General features: G+C 29.8%; 1 pseudogene across 1 annotated transcript; it reads left to right on the top strand.

Annotated features, from left to right (window-relative positions):
- Window positions 1-12,590: 12,590 nt before the first annotated feature.
- On the top strand, window positions 12,591-16,966 carry LOC111283496 (syntaxin-42-like; annotated as a pseudogene). Its single transcript, XR_016339202.1, has 6 exons — window positions 12,591-12,781; window positions 14,305-14,580; window positions 14,733-14,822; window positions 14,934-15,011; window positions 15,343-15,419; window positions 15,637-16,966. The product of XR_016339202.1 is annotated as a syntaxin-42-like (transcript).
- Window positions 16,967-18,302: the final 1,336 nt, after the last annotated feature.

Here is an 18,302-nt window from a genome sequence, read left to right as displayed (position 1 = left end):
TCAAGGGTTCAACAATAATAAGAGCAAGTAAATGTTTCTCAACAAGTTAGGGATATAAATTTATGTATGTCATGGGAATGAGGTCGAAAGTGGATTTTTCTTAGGTAATTTTTAAAGCTCTCGGATCATTATTAGGACTAGGTCTCCATTCTAGTCTTGTAGGTACAGGAGGATGGTTGTAAGAATAGGTAGGTGTCCGAAAAGATGGTTAAAACTGAGGTGGATAAGCTGGTAGTTGTAATGGTTAGTATGATTGATAAGGATAAAGAGTGGACGTAATACTATTTATGAAAGGGTAATGGGTTTGGTAGATTGGTACAGGATAAGACGTAAAACTTTTGAACTGTTGCCTCACATAGTTCACCACTTGAGCTTCATTCTCTTTTCTTTTTAAGAACTCTCTTTTTTCTTTGCTCCACTCATTTCTCCTGCATCAAGCTTACCATTCTTTATGGCATTTTCAATAATCTCACCTGATATCACCATATCTGTAAAGTTCTTGATTGTATTGCCTATCAATCTTTTATAATATGGTATTTTTAGAGTGTTTGCAAACAAGATAGTTGTCTCTTTTTCGATGAGAGAAGGTTGAACTTATACAGCCACATCTCTTCATCTCTATGCATATTTTTTAAAACTTTTTGTTACTTTTTTTTCATACTTTGTAGAGATAAACGGTTTGAAACTAGATTCGTGATATGTCGATATTGTTAAGGAATGTCCTAGTGAGCATTTGTCAAAAATGAATACGGGTCATATCTAGTTGAAATACCATTTAACTACAGATCTCGTAAGGCTATCCTGAAATACGTGCATCAATAACTTCTCATCACGAGCATGTGCTTTCATCTTACAACAATACGTGGTGATATGTCAGACATTTTGTGCCATCATAGTTTTCAAATTTTAGGACCTTAAATTTAAGTGGAATGATCACGTCTGAGACCAAACAAAGGTCTACTACATCTATAGAGCCATAAAAATTCATTCTTTATACGACTCTAAGTCTTTTTTCTAATACTTTCATCTTCTGTTGGGCACTAGTATCTTTTACTTTTTTGAGTGTCTTCATCCCTAGCTTTTCTCTCTATTAGGATCATCTAAGTAAGGGATCAAGATTGGCTCGGGTGATTTTTTCATCATAATGGGATTAACAATATTTTGAAATTGTCTTGGAACAGGTGTGGATGTCATTCTTGGATAAGGATTGGGATATCCATCGAAAGTAAGAATTTATACTCTAGTTCCTTAAGAAGGTTGGGTCGATTGTGGCTCAAACCCTGGAGGGTAAATAGGATTCGCTATATCTGACGATTGCTCTTGAAACTGAGATTTTCTTCCACTACTTTTCCTTTGTCAAGTTTTCTGAGCATATCCATTATTGTACTGAGATTCCCTCTTAGTTTTTCTTAAACTTTCTCGATTCTCTCAAATTGACTGGCTTATTTTTGCTCCAAGATTCTTGTCTGAGTCCTGATGTTGTATGAATGACAAGTGGATTGAGTTAAAATTTTTGAAAGGTGAGCTATTCTTGAACCTTTATTACCATAAATTTTTTAAAAATTAAAATGCCATGTGTCAAAAAATTTTATTTTTTTGAACAAAAATGGTGCAAATGATGCATGAATGCAAATGGAAAATATTTGCTCTTGGATAAATTTCAACACTAGAAATTTTCATTGATTTCATACAACTTTGATTACATGGGATTTATCATCCTAGAATTATATCCATAGAAGCGTTTGACTTGCTCATAATGATCCTTCACCTTGTCTAGAAAATTCACTAGGCACTGTTCATATTCTTTACGGGATTGACTTCTTGTTTTAATGTTTTTACCTTTTCAACCATCTCTCATGCTTTTTTTACTGCCTTACAAACTTGATTAGTCAAGTGCTCTATGTATTGTTGCCTTCCTAAGCTTTTTGTTTTCTATCTCATGCGAGCATTCTTTTTTCAATCACATGTGAAGATACAATCTATTTTCCTTCTATGCCATTCATTTATTATTGCTAAAATATGGCTTTTGTGGTCTTGCAGTTGCATCTCTAAACCTTGGATCACCTGGTGAAGTGATTCTTTTTCATTCAGTACTTCAAAGTGTTTTCTTCTCTCTTTTGTAAGCATGGCTTTCAACCTTTCCTTTTCTTCTTGACATTCCACCAATCTTGCTAAGCCGTAATATATAACCCCTTCCAATTCTGACATTCTTGAGAAATTCTGGTGGCCTCTTCTTGCTTTTTTTGAGCTTTACCTTTTTATTAGTTCATATATTCTTGGAGCTCATCCACTTTGCATTGCTGATTAGGGTAAGACTTAGTGACCTTTTTAGTCTTGAATTGGACTCGTAACCTATTATTTTCTTAGTACAGATCTTTCAAATCATTATTGACCACATCTTATTCTTTTATGGCTTTTTCCAATATACTCCCTTAGATCTCTGCTTCATATTTTAATTGTCCTACCTTTTCGCGAAGTCTCAAATTTTTTTTTTTTATTTTTTTTTAACTTTTAATTTTTTATTGACAAGCTCAACTTCTGATAATTGCACTTCTATCAAAAGATTAGCTAATTGGTGTGAGCTGTCATCAGGAGAGAGTACTATATCTCTAGGCCACCTTACTTTCCAAATTTGATAATTAAGAGTGACTTTGTCGATGAGAGGTCATAATCTCATTCTTTGTGTTTTCTTCCAAGCTTGGATTAATTGCTCCGAGGTTCTTGGTCAACTTGGCTCTCCATAAATGAATTTTACCTAAACCAAGCCATGCATGGTAGGAACAATCTGCTTTGCACCAAATTACCTAAGCACCATTAATGGAGCATAACTTACAATGCCCCATAGCCCTAACAGCGGTATCCACGACTTATTTCCTCCATGATACAACAAAGGCACACGAAGCATCCAAGGCACCATCCATTCAATTTCATCTTCGATTAGCCTTCGTAGGAATAAAACCCACTATTTTTTGGTCTTTAATGTCAGCCATTGACTTTTACAAAACTCTTCAATCGGTGCCTTATTTCGAAGATACAATTTCGAGAATGCATTTCTCCCACACTTGAAATGACTTCTGACCCATACATACAATAGTGGCGCACATCCTATGAACTATCATTTTCCATTTCATCGACAAAAATTCAATAATCAGATGGTATTGCTAAGACTGTAGGTGCAAGATTAATTGCTTAGATTTCAATTTGTTTAAAAAAATTTACCACAGTTATCTCAATATAACTCAAAGTCTTTAGAAAGATTACTATGTCATACAATGCTAAAGCAAACACAGCCACGCCTTGATCATCATTTAAATGCTCCTGAATGAAGTTTCAAAGAAAGTCCTAACAAATGCCGAGATGTTCACCTTTAGGCTTTGTGAATGAATCAATAGTTTCCACTTTAACCCCCATAAGCTTGGCCAACTTTTTGCAATATCTTGATTTCGACTTTTGAGTAAACACTTTATCTGGACACTGTAGTTCTATTCCAAGCAAAATCAAATACTCATCAATAGTTGGTGCCAAATCTTCTTGATTAAAAGTGAAGCATCTATAGGATGGATCCCAAAACTATAAAGCTACCGTGACCAGCTATTCATCAATCACTATTAGGATGAAAGATGCAACCTGTCCATACTTTTTACAAAAGCTTTCTTTTTTTTCTTTACTTAACTGACCCCAGATGATGGCTAAGTCTTCTAAATCATTTTGTGTGAGATCTAAATGCACATTTTCAGGTAACTCAGACACATAGCCAATAGGCAAGCAATTTTTATTCTTTTGTTAGGCTTCTTTCAACCAAACATGTACTTCATTATACGGCTCACATGAGACACTGACTAAGGATGATCAATTTTATAATTCTATAGGATCCATAAAGACTTCTTAGGAGAAAGTTATCCTAGAGCAAATATCTTGATGTAGAACTGTATGATATGATTATGCAAAAAAAAAAAAAAACAAACAAAATTGAGTTAGTGTGAGGATGTGGTTTGAGAAAAAATATTTTTTTTATGTTTTGAGATTTTTTGTTTTGTTTTGTTTTGTATTAGACACAACCTTTATTCTTATGCGCTTTGGACTTAGGTATTTTTTACAAGAGGGTGGGCAAAGTTCTACCTAAGGTTAGCTTCCTAGGTTTATTACATGATGGGTTTAGATTGATACGTGTCTAAAGGTTCCCAAATTGTTCTTCATTGTTGTCCACACTAGACTAGTAAGGTACCCCGATCCTCACCCATTACAGGCTACGAGTGAAAAGGGTTCACTTTGAGTAAAAGTATTTTGGTTGTCATTGCGGAGGTTATCACCTCACGAGGACATAGGTACTTTACTTCCTCCTATAAGGGACGAAGCTCAGGTTTAGAGCTCATGCATGAGATGCATCATGTTATTATGTGTGCAAATATATCCTAATTTATTGAAAGTAATAGATATATAGAAAAATAAAGCATAAAAGGCATAGTAAAAGAAACGTGTGTGAATTTTTTCTTTTTATTTTTGATTTTTTTTTTTACTTTTTTATTGAAAGTGAAATATAAAAATTTAAGAAATCAATTAAGACTATTTAAATCAAAATTTAAGGATAACACATAGTCAATTTTGGCCTGACTCTCGAAAACAAATGGCATCCCCAGTAGAGTTACCAAGTTGTCGTAACGATTTTATGTCTGTCGACGAATTTGAAAACAAAATAAAAAAATAACAGAGTCACCACCAATCTTTTTTTGGCTAGGTGTGATTGGCCACCTATTAAAATTTATCCTTTTAATAATATTTTTAAATTAATTAAAATTTATTAAAAAGATAATTTTATGATCTGTGAAATAGTCTGGGCTCAGGAGTCGGTTACGTGTAGGGAAGGATTAGCACCCCCACAACGTCGTTTAACAATAGTACCAATTAACTATGTGTTATCCATTGATTTTGATAAAAACAATATTATTTTTAGTGTTTGAAAAATAATTTTGTAAATAATTTCTTTGATTTTTCATTTATTAGAAAATTTTTTTAATGTATTTTTTAGTGCTCAAATTTTATTCAAGAAAAATAAATTAGAACCCTTTTATCAAAATAATTCTTAAAATGTTCCAATACATTGGTAACATTAGAAGAACTTTTTTTCACCTAAAGATTTCTTAGGCATCGCTTCTTGAAATACCTTAGAATCTCATCATCAGAGGCTCAAATTTACTTTTTGTAAAAAAAGCTATATCGTGCATGCAATGCAAAATGTTACCATATTGATGCATATATTTTATTCTTTTTTTTTTAATTTTATTAATTGTTTTATTTTTAATTTTGAAGAAAATGAAAATTTTATTATATTGAAGATTTTCTATAAATATTCCAATACACTAGTAATATTTAAAAAAAATCTTCTCACTTAAAGATTTCTTAAAGCATCTCTATTCAGAATACTTTTAGAATCCCATCATTGGATAAAATTTTTTTTCTTATTTTTATTACTTATTCTTAATTTATTAATTTTTATTAACAAAAAGATAAATTTTATTGTATTAAAAACTTTTTATAAATACTCCAATACACTGGTAATATTTGAAAAAATCTTCTCACCTAGAGATTTCATAGGTATCACTACTTAGAGTACTTTTGAATCTCATCATCGAATAAAAATTTTTCTTTTCTTACATTTTTATTATTTTTGTATTATTATTAAGTTTATTTTTTATTTTATTTTTTATTTTGAAAATTAACAAAATTATAAAAATTTTAACTACATATTTATTAGTTAATCTAATAAATTAAATATTTTAATATCCATAAATATTAATAAAATAATATATAAAAAATTCAAAAAAATAGTTTTTTTACCTGAATCGGATCAATCAACGGTTCGATCAATACGGGTCCGGTCGGATCGATGACTTAATTCGATCTGATTCTGTCTGGCAGTTCGAGGATGGTCCGACTTAGAGACGATCTAGTTCGGTCTAGGTCAGAGGCTGAAAGAGATGCTGGTCACCGGGTCGATTGCGCGAACCCCGGGTTAGGTCGGTGGGTTGACGCGCCAATCCTAGGTGCTTAAAACAACGTCATTTTGGACCTTTATTGAAATGATGTCCTTTTGGTTTTGACAGTTTATATAAAAGGTCCCAAAATTTTTTTTTCGATAATTTCTCCTTCTTTCAGAAAAAATTTTCCTTTTTTTGCTTTTTTTTTCTTTTTCATGCCGATTAGGGTCGGTGGTCATCCGCCTTGACAGCCGCCGTCGGTGTTGAAAAATTTTAAAATCTCCCAAAACATTCTTTACGGCCTCCTAAGTCCATATCTGAGTTTAGTTCTTCGAAAAAAATGCTCCAAATGGTGCAAATCTGACCTGAAATTTTCGGTCAAAAAAAATTTTTTTTTGTGTTTTTTTGTTGTTGGCGTTGTGGTCCTCGTTTTCAAAGGTTATTGTTTCTATGTTTTTATGTGTTTGGTTTTGCTTTGGATTTTTTTTTACAAAAAGATTTTTTTTTTTGAATCTGGTAAACCTTTTTTTTTGCAGAGTTTTATTTTTTTCTTTTCGATCTCCTCTTTTTTTTTTAACTGATCCTTCTCCTTTATTGCAAGTAACAAGCTCTATTTATAAAGCTTTATAAGATTTAAATCTCAAATTTTTTGAGATTCGAATCCCATATTTTATACTCAAAATCCACACTGTCAAGTTAGTCAGTGTGTCAAGCGGTTGCCAATGATGACGATGGTTGATATTTTAGACTTTGGTGATAGTGCATTTAATGTACTAGATTTGAACTTGATAAAAAAGGAAGAAGGAAAAAAAAGAAAGAAAGAAAGAAAAGAAGAAAAAAATAAAAAAATAGAAAAAAAAGAAATAATAATAATAATAAATAATAATAATAAATAATAATAATAATGATAATAAAAAATGGTGTTTACAAACACCTTAGACAAAACTTAAATAAAATTTATAAAATTGTTTTAAAAATTAATTTACTGAAAATTTTAATAAAAAATTTAAATCAACATATTAATAAAATTTAGTATAAAAATCAATAATATATAAAAAAAATTAGTAAAAATATAATAAATAATTTAAATTTAATTAATACTTATTAAATTATAAAAATTTATCAATATTTTTATTAAAAATATTTATCTAAAAAATATATCAAAACTTATTAACTCTTTTAAAAAAAAAGTATATACTTAATCTATATAATTAAAATTTTCAATTTATTGATTTTGGTATCAAACCGAACAGATCCGGATACAAGCAAGGCCCACGTAGCGCCTCCTTACGGGTCCCACTTCATTATTTACTTTCAAGGGTCGGGCCTTCCTTAAGTGCCACGAACATTAGCACTGTCTCAAGACAGGCAAATCAGACGTCGTCGATTAGGATATGCGACCTCGTACTAGCAACGTGGCATATTCGTCATGACAGTTGGATACCTAGATCGAGTCATTCACAGACCTACCCGCAGCATTGAGCGCGTGTTTTCGTTATTTCCAAATTACTGGGACGGCTTCTTCGTAAGAAAACCCAAAGCTATTTAAAAGGTTTATAAAAAAGTAATATCCAAGAAGATCCCTTTTAATTAACAATAAATTAAAGTATCACGAAATGTCTTAGAAATAATTTAACACCAAATCATTTCTTAAATTTAAATTGTCTCCACCAGAAATTTGAACTATTTCTTTTTTGTGGTAGTATAAAATATGTTCAACTCAAAAAAAAATTTTTAACATAAGAGATCAAAGTTTTTATCATGAAATTAAAAAAAATTTGTAAATTCTAAAAATCGAATTCAATCTTATTGAGAACTACTTTCTTACCATTAAAAAGAGTGGGGTCCAGCCTTATTGGTTTTGGCTAATTAAAAGGCTTAAAGTTTTTTTTTATTTTTTATCTTTGACTTATGAGAGCTTTACTTAAATAAAATTTTAAACAATAAAAAATGAGCTATATAATAGAAAAATAAAGAATGACGTAGAAACTAAGAGAAATAAAAAAAAGTCAAAAAAAAATAAAAAGAAAAGAGAAAAGGGATAGTTGGTTCAACGAAGGTTGATTCGTGATCCGATTGAGCTAAAATTTTATCAGTAGGTTTATGATTTAGAGTTTTATATTCTAAATGGTGAAGATCGAGTTTGAAGTTTTCTAAGAATAAATCTATGTTATATTTGTTGAGTCACTTATTTAATAAGATTTCTCTAATTGTCTCTCTAGTTGTTGATTAGCTATAGTTTTAGCTAGAGGAGAATTTTATATGTCCATTATTTAATAGTGAAGATTTTTCAGGTGATTCGTGATTTTTTCTCTATACTGAAGGGATTTTCACATAAATCTTAATGTGCTTTATTTTTCTTGCATTGTTTATTACTGTGAGTTTATTGCGATATATTATTTATTCGTTATTGTGTTTATCGCTTTAAGCCCAACAAGTGGTATTAGAGTCAGGTTATTTTAAGACATCGATATAGAAATAGCCTAAAACAGAAGTAAATTTTATTTGAGATCATGAAAGGTGATATAGGTTTTATGACAAAATTGATAGTATCAAATTATTCAATTTGGAAGCCTATGATGAAAGATCATTTATACTGCAAAGATTTGTATGAGCTGATATTGGGTGATTCGGCTAAACTAGTAGATATGAAAGCTGAAAGTTAAAAAAAATTAAGTAGAAAGACGCTGGCTACAGTCAAAAAATGGGTTGATATCAGCATGTTCTTTTATGTAGTGTAAGAGACAAATGCCCATATTATTTAGAAAAAATTGACAACATTGTATAAGAGAAAAATAAGTATGAATAAAGTTATGCTTGCTAAAAAGCTTACAACTTTACAGTACATGGATGAATGATCGATTACAAAGTACTTGAGTGATTTTTAAGATATATTTAATTGGATGACTACTATGAAACTTACGATGGATGATGAAATGAAGGCATTGTTTCTTTTAGATTCATTGCCAAACAACTAAAATACTCTAATTATGACTGTTTTTAATTTAACTCCTGATTACAATGTGATATTGAATATGGTAAAAGACAGTATGCTTAATGAAAAAGTAAGGCAAAAAGATTTAGACCCTAGGAATCAAGTTTTGGTCATAGAGAATAGTGGCAGAAATATCGATAGAGGTCAGAACTTAAAAGGCTATAATAAGTCTAAATATAAATCCAAGTCTAGAGATAAAGTGAAATGCTTTCATTATGGTAAAGCAGGTTATATAAAGCAATAATGTAAAATCTTGAAGCAAGAGCAAAAAAATGAGAAAGGCAAGAGTTCAAATGATGAAAATATAGCAACAGTAAAGTCATATAGTAATTCAGATAGTGATTTAGTTATTTTGATCTATACATATGATGATTGTAATCATGTTGATGATCCTGACATTTAGTGGATAGTTGACATAAGAGTGGCATATCATTATGTTCCTAAGAGGGAGTTGTTTACAACTTACAAAGTAAGAGACTTTGGTTGCACCAAGATAGGAAACAAGAATGTGTCGTAGATTGCTAGGATTTGGTAATATTGTTATACAAATTAGTACAAGCTGCATGTTGACTTTGAGTGATGTTAGATATATTTTAGATATGAGAATCAAATTGTTTGCAATTAATGTCTTTAATAAAGAAGGATATGAAAGTCAACAAAAAAATGGGCAATAGAAGCTTCTTAAAGGATCTATGGTAATTGTAAAGGAAAAACTATGTTGTATAATATATAAGACATGGATGTAATTGAACAGCAATCAAATAAATACTGTTGAGGATGATGCTTTAGTAAACTTATGGCATAAGAGGCTAGCACACATGAGCGGGAAGGGATTATAGGTTTTGACAAGGTAGTCTATCATTACCTTGACCAAAAGTATGTTTCTCGATTTATATGATCATGGTTTGTTTGGCAAGCATCATAGAGTTTTTTTTTTTTTAAATGTTCTCAGAGAAAAGAAAACAAATTGAAATTGATTCATTCTGATGTATGTGGTTCTATTGAGGTTAAGTCATTGAGTGGTAACAGGTATTTTGTTACTTTTATTAATGATGCTTCATGTAAGATTTTAGTGTATATGTTGAAAAACAAAAGTAAAGTATTATAGTATTTTTAAAAATTTCATACTATGGTGGAAAGGATAACAAGGCTACCGTTGAAGTTTATTCGAATTGATAATGGTAGAGAATATATATCCAAAGACTTTGAAAAATACTGTTTAAAGTATGAGATCAAGCATGAGATGATAGAACCTGAAACACCATAGCATAATGGTGTAGCTAAAAGGATGAACTATATTATTGTGAAAAAAGTCAAATGTATGTTGAGAATGCAAAATTACCAAAGCCATTTTGGGGTGAAACAGTCAACATAGCTTGTTATTTGCTTAACAGATCACCATCAGTTCCTTTGGGCTTTGACATTCCAAAAAAAGTATGGATAGGGAAAGATGCTTCATACTTTCACTTAAAAATTTTCAGGTGTAAAGCATTCATACATGTGCCAAAAAAGTAAAAGTTAAAGCTTAATAGTAAAGCTACCGGTATGTGTTTGTAGGATATGATAATGAGAAATTTGGCTATAGGGTATCGGGTCCAGTGAAGAGAAAGACAGTCAAAAGTAGAGATGTGAATTTTCATGAAAAAAAATCATATCAGACCTTGAAAAAAATTAAAAGACTACACGGGTTACTATTGAGTGTGATTTTTTAATACCGATAGAAGTTTCAGAGAAAAGAGCCATAAATGGTGGAATGAGAAAGAAATAAAACTTGAGGATATGAATGAGCCAACTACAATTAGTGATAGGCCAGATGCAATCGATTTTGAGCAAGAGAAGCAATCATCTTTACCTAAAAATATTGAGCAAGGTGAGTAGTCCTCTCCATCAGAGAGTGTTGAGAAGAAAAAGCTACTTTTGGCATCAAATGGTGCAGAATCTCAGCCTAAGAAATCTATTAGAGAGCATAAGCCATCTACTAGGTATCTAAGTTTAGATTTTATTTTAGTTACCAATGAAAGAGAAACAAAAAGCTTCTAAATTGTGCAAACTACTCCATATAGAAAGCACTGGTTAAAAGCAATGAAAGAAGAAATTGAGTCATTGTAAAAAAATAGTACATATGATCTTGTTAAACTTTAAAATTATTTTCTTAATGGAAATAATAGCAAATTTGGTTATGAATTTGATAATTTGAGTTAAAAAATAAGTCTAAAACTAAAATTTATTTATTTTTTTGTTCAAATAGCAGGGATAGATCCGAAGTTAGACCCAAATGAACCCAAGGTCAACCAAACACAACTTAACTATTGGACCCAGCCTCTTTTATTTGCTGGTGTTCTTTTTGGTAGCATCAAGTAACCAATTGGCCCAGGTGTTCACCATCTATTGATTCTGGACGCGAGAGATCTTAGAATAATCTAAATTTAGTAATTTCATGCATGATACAATAATACAATACAAAAATAATATAAAAAAATTATATATGTATTTTAAAAAAATATGTTTTGTGTTTATTCATATTAAAATAAATTTTGACAAGACATAATTCATGTTTTATATGTAATAACATATCAAAGTATATGTAAGACACGAAAAATATATTTAAATAAAATGTCACAAAGCTATACGTTTAACATGTGATATGACATGAAAAACATATTTAATTTAATCTTATCATAAGAGTATACATTAATATATTTAACATATTTTTTATATTTATTTTTATTTAATATAAATATATAAAAATTATTTTAATTTTTAATCTTTTAATTATAATACTTAATTAGCTATTCAATATCATGCAATAATTATTTTAAATGTTTAATTATATTACTCATTTAATAATTATTATAAAATTATTTTTATATTAATAACAAAAATATAATATTAATATTAATACTAATATTAATCCTATACATAATTACTTTATTCTTTAATCTTTAATAATTCATCATTTTGAATTTATACTAAAAACTAATATAATTATGTAATATATATTAAAATTTAAATATATATTAAATACATATTAAATGGGTTTCAATTTTTTATTTTTATTGTTTAATATACAAATATTTTTTTATATTATTAATATACTAAGTTTATTAAGTAAAAAATGATGGATAGTTTATAGTTATTTATTATTTTAGTCTTGTTTTTGTATATATTTGTATTAGTTATGTTTTTTTCATATATATTCATGTTAGTCTTGTCTATTCGTGTGTATCTATATTATTTGTATTTATTCATATCGTATTTAAATGAATTAATTATACATATGTTAATTATGTCGTGTTGTATATAATTCATATAATAAATATATCAGATTCATATTTTTAATTTAAATATGTTTTATAATTTGTGTTGTATTTATATTTTAATAATTCATATCATTGTATATATTAAACATGATACGACACGACACAAAAATATAAATTATTAGATTTAGAATAAATAATTAATCTAATTCAAAGCTCTTACTATCTTCAACCATTCCCTCTCTCACGTTTTCACCCCCAAAACCTCTAAATATCCCAATTTTCCTTGTAAATCCTCCTCCTTCCTTGGTCATTTCTTTTGCGATTCCCGACCAGGATCGTTATTGTTATTCTTTTTTCCCAATGATGACGAGAAATCAGATTTCTTAGGACAAAAAGCAAAGAGACACGTCGAAGAGCCTTCGAGCTCTACTCTCTTTGTCAGCATCCGATTCTGGTGGTTCGGTTATTGAAATGGTTAATGTTTCCTTCCTTCGCTCCAATCGCTCTTCTTACACTCCTCTCAGCACCGAAGAAGACCCTGGTCCTTCAAAGCATGGTTTTAAATAGCAGTTGGATAGTGGTGTGGAAGCTGCTATTTTGTGATAGTGCTGGCTTCCGTGATCACTACCCTCTGCTACATAAATGAGAGAGACAAATCATACCAATAACGGCTCTTTACAACCTCAAATAGCAGGGAAACGGTAAATAACGTTAATATCAGTCCACTTTTCCCACAATTGACTGCTATTGAGGGTTCTGTGATACTTTTTTTTTTTCATTTTTATCAAATCAAAATTCTAATATGTAACAAAATAACGATAAAAATCCATACCAAACCACAAAAATGAAAGAGATACTACTCTTTTATAGCTTCCATACTTATCGCTTGCAGTAGGTAAGAGTTTTTGATTTTTTCAATCTTGAGAGAAAAGAGCCCAAAGAGAGAAAATTAATTGAAGCAGAGGCTATGAGAGTCTAGGTGCTGCATAAGGTTGGATGGATAGATTTGGTTTTGGGTGAGATTGCATGGATGGAGAAGAAAATTAAAACAATTAACTAAGGCACGGGACAAGGGAGAGTGGAGTAGGAGAACAAACATAGAAGAAGGAGAATAGGGGGATTTTAGGAGAGCAGTTTCATTCTCAAGTGATTTTAAATTAAAATTAAAATTGTTTTTTTTCTTTTGTTTATATGAAAAGCTAGGAGCAATTAAATAGTGAAAATTAGGATTTTAAGAAATTTTTTTAATGATTTAGATAAAAATTGAGAGGGAATGAGATGATAAAAATGAATTTAATTTTATTAGATTTTTTAAATTTATTTTTATGAGTATTTTGTGTGTATTAATTTGGTTTCAAAATAATTAAATTTAAATGACTAAAATTTTACTACCTACTATTATTTTTAATTTTTTTTGTGTTTGATTAAAGTTTGGTTGTTAAATTTAATTTGTGAATTATAATATATTACAATTTTCATCCATTATATGTTTAACTAAATTAATTTATGAGTTTAATTTTGTATAATTAAAAAAGATAAAAAAATATTTAATTTTTATATATAATATTATTTTGTCACTCTTATATAGTTATGATAGAGAATATCAGGATATTCATGAATATATTTAAACAACTTTTAAATATGGATTAATTTGACTATTAAGATATAATATAATAAAAAATTAATAACTTATTTTCTCATATGAGTAAAAAAATTAAAATGTTTTAAATTATTTTAAATATCATAAAATAAGAGTTTTCACTATTACAATTATAAAATAAGAGTTTTCACTATCATAATTATAATTTTATTTATTATATAATAAGTTATGTAAAAATAAAAAAATTCATGACTATAATATGTATAATGATCCTTATTTTATCCGTTTTATTTGTAACCACAATAAACTTAACGTAACAAAAAACATGACCTCAACTATGATTTAAATCACTGCTTCAATGTAACCTCCTCTCCATTTCTCTTCTTTTCTTTTTTTTTTTTTTCTTAATAGAAAAATTGTTATATTTGCTTAATAATTACTATTGGATTTCATTTTATTTTATTCTTGTTACAGTAGTGGTGCGTTTACGGTAGGTTTGCTACCGGCGTGGGTTGATGATTTGGAAGAAATAGCAGCAAATATTCAACAAGCTAAGGTCAAGATGGCGGAGTTAGTCAAAGCTCATTCCAAGGCTTTAATGCCTTCGTCGGGGACGGTAAAGAAGATCAACGCGCGATTGAGGTTTTGACCAAATAAATTACAGATCTATTAAGGAGATCGGAAAAGAGATAGCGAAAGCTTTCGAGCAATGGATCTTCCAAGGATTCCAATCTCAGAAAAAATGTACAGGTAATTGTTAATAATTCTACTATTCTTGAACAATGTTAATTTTTTCTAGCTTCAATTGTATATCATGAGAATATGGTATGAATGAATCTCTGATTATTTATTTACTGATTTAATTCTTTATTTATTTTATGTTTAAATTTCACTTTGGGTAGCGTTCACTTGCAACAGACCTTCAGTGCCTATCGGTGGACTTGCGGTGAAAGCAATCAACATTTTTGAAACGGCTACAGCAGCAAAAGGAGGTTTCTTTGGATTGACATTTGGTTAGGTTCATGTTAATCTCTATGAAGCATTCTGTTACCGTGATTGTTTTATGCATTGCTCAACTTTGTGTGTATATGTCTTTTATGTAGGGACAGGATGGTGTTGACGTGCAGATGAACTTGAATGAGTACAGATACAGATTGGAAGACGGTGAATTCTGTGATGTGGTACGCCATTTTCCTTTTTGTACATTTCGAATTGCAACTGTTTCGGTAACGGATAGGTGGATTGATTTCTATAATTAGGATTTAGGTGTTAAGGGATTTCAATCTCTACTGCAAAGTGAGTGATGCCGTTGTAAAAATATAGATCAGAAGGATGTCGAACCCTAATGAAGTGTAAATTATGGATACTTTTGGCATTGGAGTGCACTTTGAAAAACATCTACCTGTTTTGTAAATGTTTGATATATAATAGACTGCAAGGCCTGAATCATTTACGATTGAATTCAACCAGTTGTAGGGTCTAGTATAGATAACATGACGGTTGCTGATGTAGGGTTTTAATGAACACCAAAGAGCAAGCTGAAGCAGAGTTCGTTCTCAACTGTAGAACGTGAGAGAGAGATCACTCAGGTATCTGGATGCATGTTTTTTATTGTTTTAATGGTAGTTCTCATCTAATGAATATAGTCCTTTTTTTAGATTGTCAAGTCGGTAAATGAGCTTGCTCAAATCATGAAAGATCTCTCAGTCCTTGTGATAGGCCACGTTTGATACGCATCTTTATATTATGCTATTAATAGTGGTTGCTTGGTACTTGCTGATTTATTTATCTAATATCTTCTATCAGGGCACAATTGTTGATCGGATAGACTACAATATCCAAAATGTTGCTACATCAGTTGATGAGGGCTTCAAACAGCTCCAGAAGGTTCTGTATTTCTGCCTCTCACCAATACATGCGCACACACAGACAAACTTTTTCCCTTATATTGCATCCATATCATGAACAATTATTTACACTTCCAAAACCCTTGACTACCCAAAGACCACATGTCCTCATTTAATAAATGGTTTCATCTGAATTCAATGTATATGGTGTGTGTATTAATTGTTATTGTTGTCCTTAAATTATTGTAGTTTTGGCAAAATTTCAGAGTTATGCATAAGACAATAACGTTTCGTATATCGCAATGCAGGCCTAGTGAACACAGAAGACGGGGGGGATGGCGATGTGAGGGACAGTGCTTGTTATTTTATGCTTCATCATGATAGCCCTTTTGATCCTCAAAGAGTTATTCTTGAGATCTGGTTATCGTACAGTATGACAGCAGTTTAGCATCCTAGTTTGACAGTTTAACATGATTCATTGTTTATATTCGAATCAGTTTTACTTGTACCGATTCTTTGTGCGAATTTTTCAAACTAATGAAAAAACAAATGGCACACTGCGTACATCTTGAACTCTTGATATTCTAGTGGCATGAACATGATTGTGCTATCCCTGATCATTTGATGCAAAACTATAATTCTACGATATTATGGTCAATCTTACCTATGATTGAGGGCTGATAGTGAGCGGGCCATAATCAAGGAAAATACTTTATTTGTGGACTAAAACCGATCAACCAACCAAATTTCTCCTGAGTCAGGCCCTGTTTTGGAGGTGGTCTAACGTCCACCTCTAGCCGTGGCCGTGGGTATCTTAGCATTGATTATTGAAACATGATCTACAATATGGTAATATTACTTGAATCAGGGTCTTGGTCGGCAATTTATAACACCGAATTTACAGAGGTCTACTGGTTTGGGTCTACTCAAATTTGGCTAAAGTTTTTTCCTTTTTATTTTCAAATTTGAATTGTGCTCTTGAGCAAAGTAATCATGCACTAGTCAAATGAGTCAAATATTCAATGTAAATTTAATAAATAGTATGGTGAAAACACGTCTGTGATCATTAATCCAGAAATAATGAATATAACAAATATAAGAAAAAATGATTGAAAACAATATTCAGAAAAATCTGTTTGGAAGAAAACCAGAGTCCGCATGAAAGGGATTAGATTCATTAGGCATAATGTGATGCGGGTCACAAGAAAAAACGTAGCGTGAAAGATTTTCAGCAGCCGGGTAACATTTATGTCAATGACAGGTTATTGCTATTGGAACAAGCGAATGATGCCGATAGAATGCCCCGCGAGAGATAAAAGGAAACCTGCAAAGCCTGAAACGAACAAGACAAGTTGAATATGAAAATATATATTTATGGAGAATCCTCCGATGAAGTGACGACTGCAAAGAAGCTGCTGATGATTTGAACGCAAGAGCTCCATGATCATATGTTTGTTGCTGTTGTAAATCAACCATAAGATTTGGACACAAGAACTTAAAAGGTTCATCATAGGAGAAATCTTAGCCCTATATGATCTGTACTTCTTGGGCAGTTCTTTCTTGTTTTAGTCAACAAGAATATTAGATTTAAAATTTTTTTAATTTAAAATTTAATTTAATTAATTTATTCAATTAATTTTAAAAATATATTATTTAACGGGTCAAGGTTCGATTATAAACCCTTCTTTTATCTCCGTGTCAGAAAAAAAAAAAATCAAGAGTTCGTTTTGTTGTTTATTTAAATTAGAACCTGAAGCAAGTAGCTAGGATATATTGAACGAGTTTTCACATTCAAATTTTTTTTATCGAAATTTGGAAGCTCTAAACCTAATACGGACATTTTATTTTCATTTACTTTTTACGAACAATACCTGGGAGAGTACAGATGTTTTCATTTTACCAATTCTTCTTATCTTGTGAAAAGTATATATTTCCTTGTATATGAAAAGTGAAAGACTTTTTTTTTTTTTTTTATGGAAAAAGAAAGACTTTGAGAAGGCAGGAGCTAGCTCCAATATTTGGATTGTCCTGAATTATTAAGAAAAAGTAGAGCTAATAGCATTCGTAATTTTAAAATTTTAATTCAAATTTAATTTTGATTTTTAAATTTTAAAAAAAATTAATTGAATCTCATATTATCTAAAATTATCATATTTTGATTATTCAATTTATGAAATCGTCTAAATCGATGACAAATACCAACTGAAACCACATGATGATGTTAATTAGCATCTTATATAATAGATGAGAAATTAAAATAGAATTATCTCAAAGTTTAAAAACTAAAGATGAAATTATTATAAAATTTTTATAAATTTCATATATATTTTATGAAATATTAAATTTAAAATTATAAAAATTCAATATCATTTTAAAAACAAAAAAATAATTTTCTATTAAAAATATTGTTTTACTCATAAATCATGATAAAAATATTATTTTTCTATCCACAAAATATATATTTTAAAATATTAAATATATTTTATTTTCCTTTTTCAAATATATTTTATAAAAAATAAATAAAGGAAAAGATAAAAATCATTCAAGAAAAAATTGATTTTTCTATATTTCAAATATATTTTATAAAATATTATAATTTAAAATTTTTTAAAATTTTTATTATGA

The sequence above is a fragment of the Durio zibethinus genome, chromosome 3, assembly GCF_047325235.1.
Source record: "Durio zibethinus cultivar Kanyao isolate XHJ-2024 chromosome 3, ASM4732523v1, whole genome shotgun sequence".
NCBI classification, from domain to species: Eukaryota; Viridiplantae; Streptophyta; class Magnoliopsida; order Malvales; family Malvaceae; genus Durio; species Durio zibethinus.
This window is presented reverse-complemented; position numbering and strand designations above follow the sequence as displayed.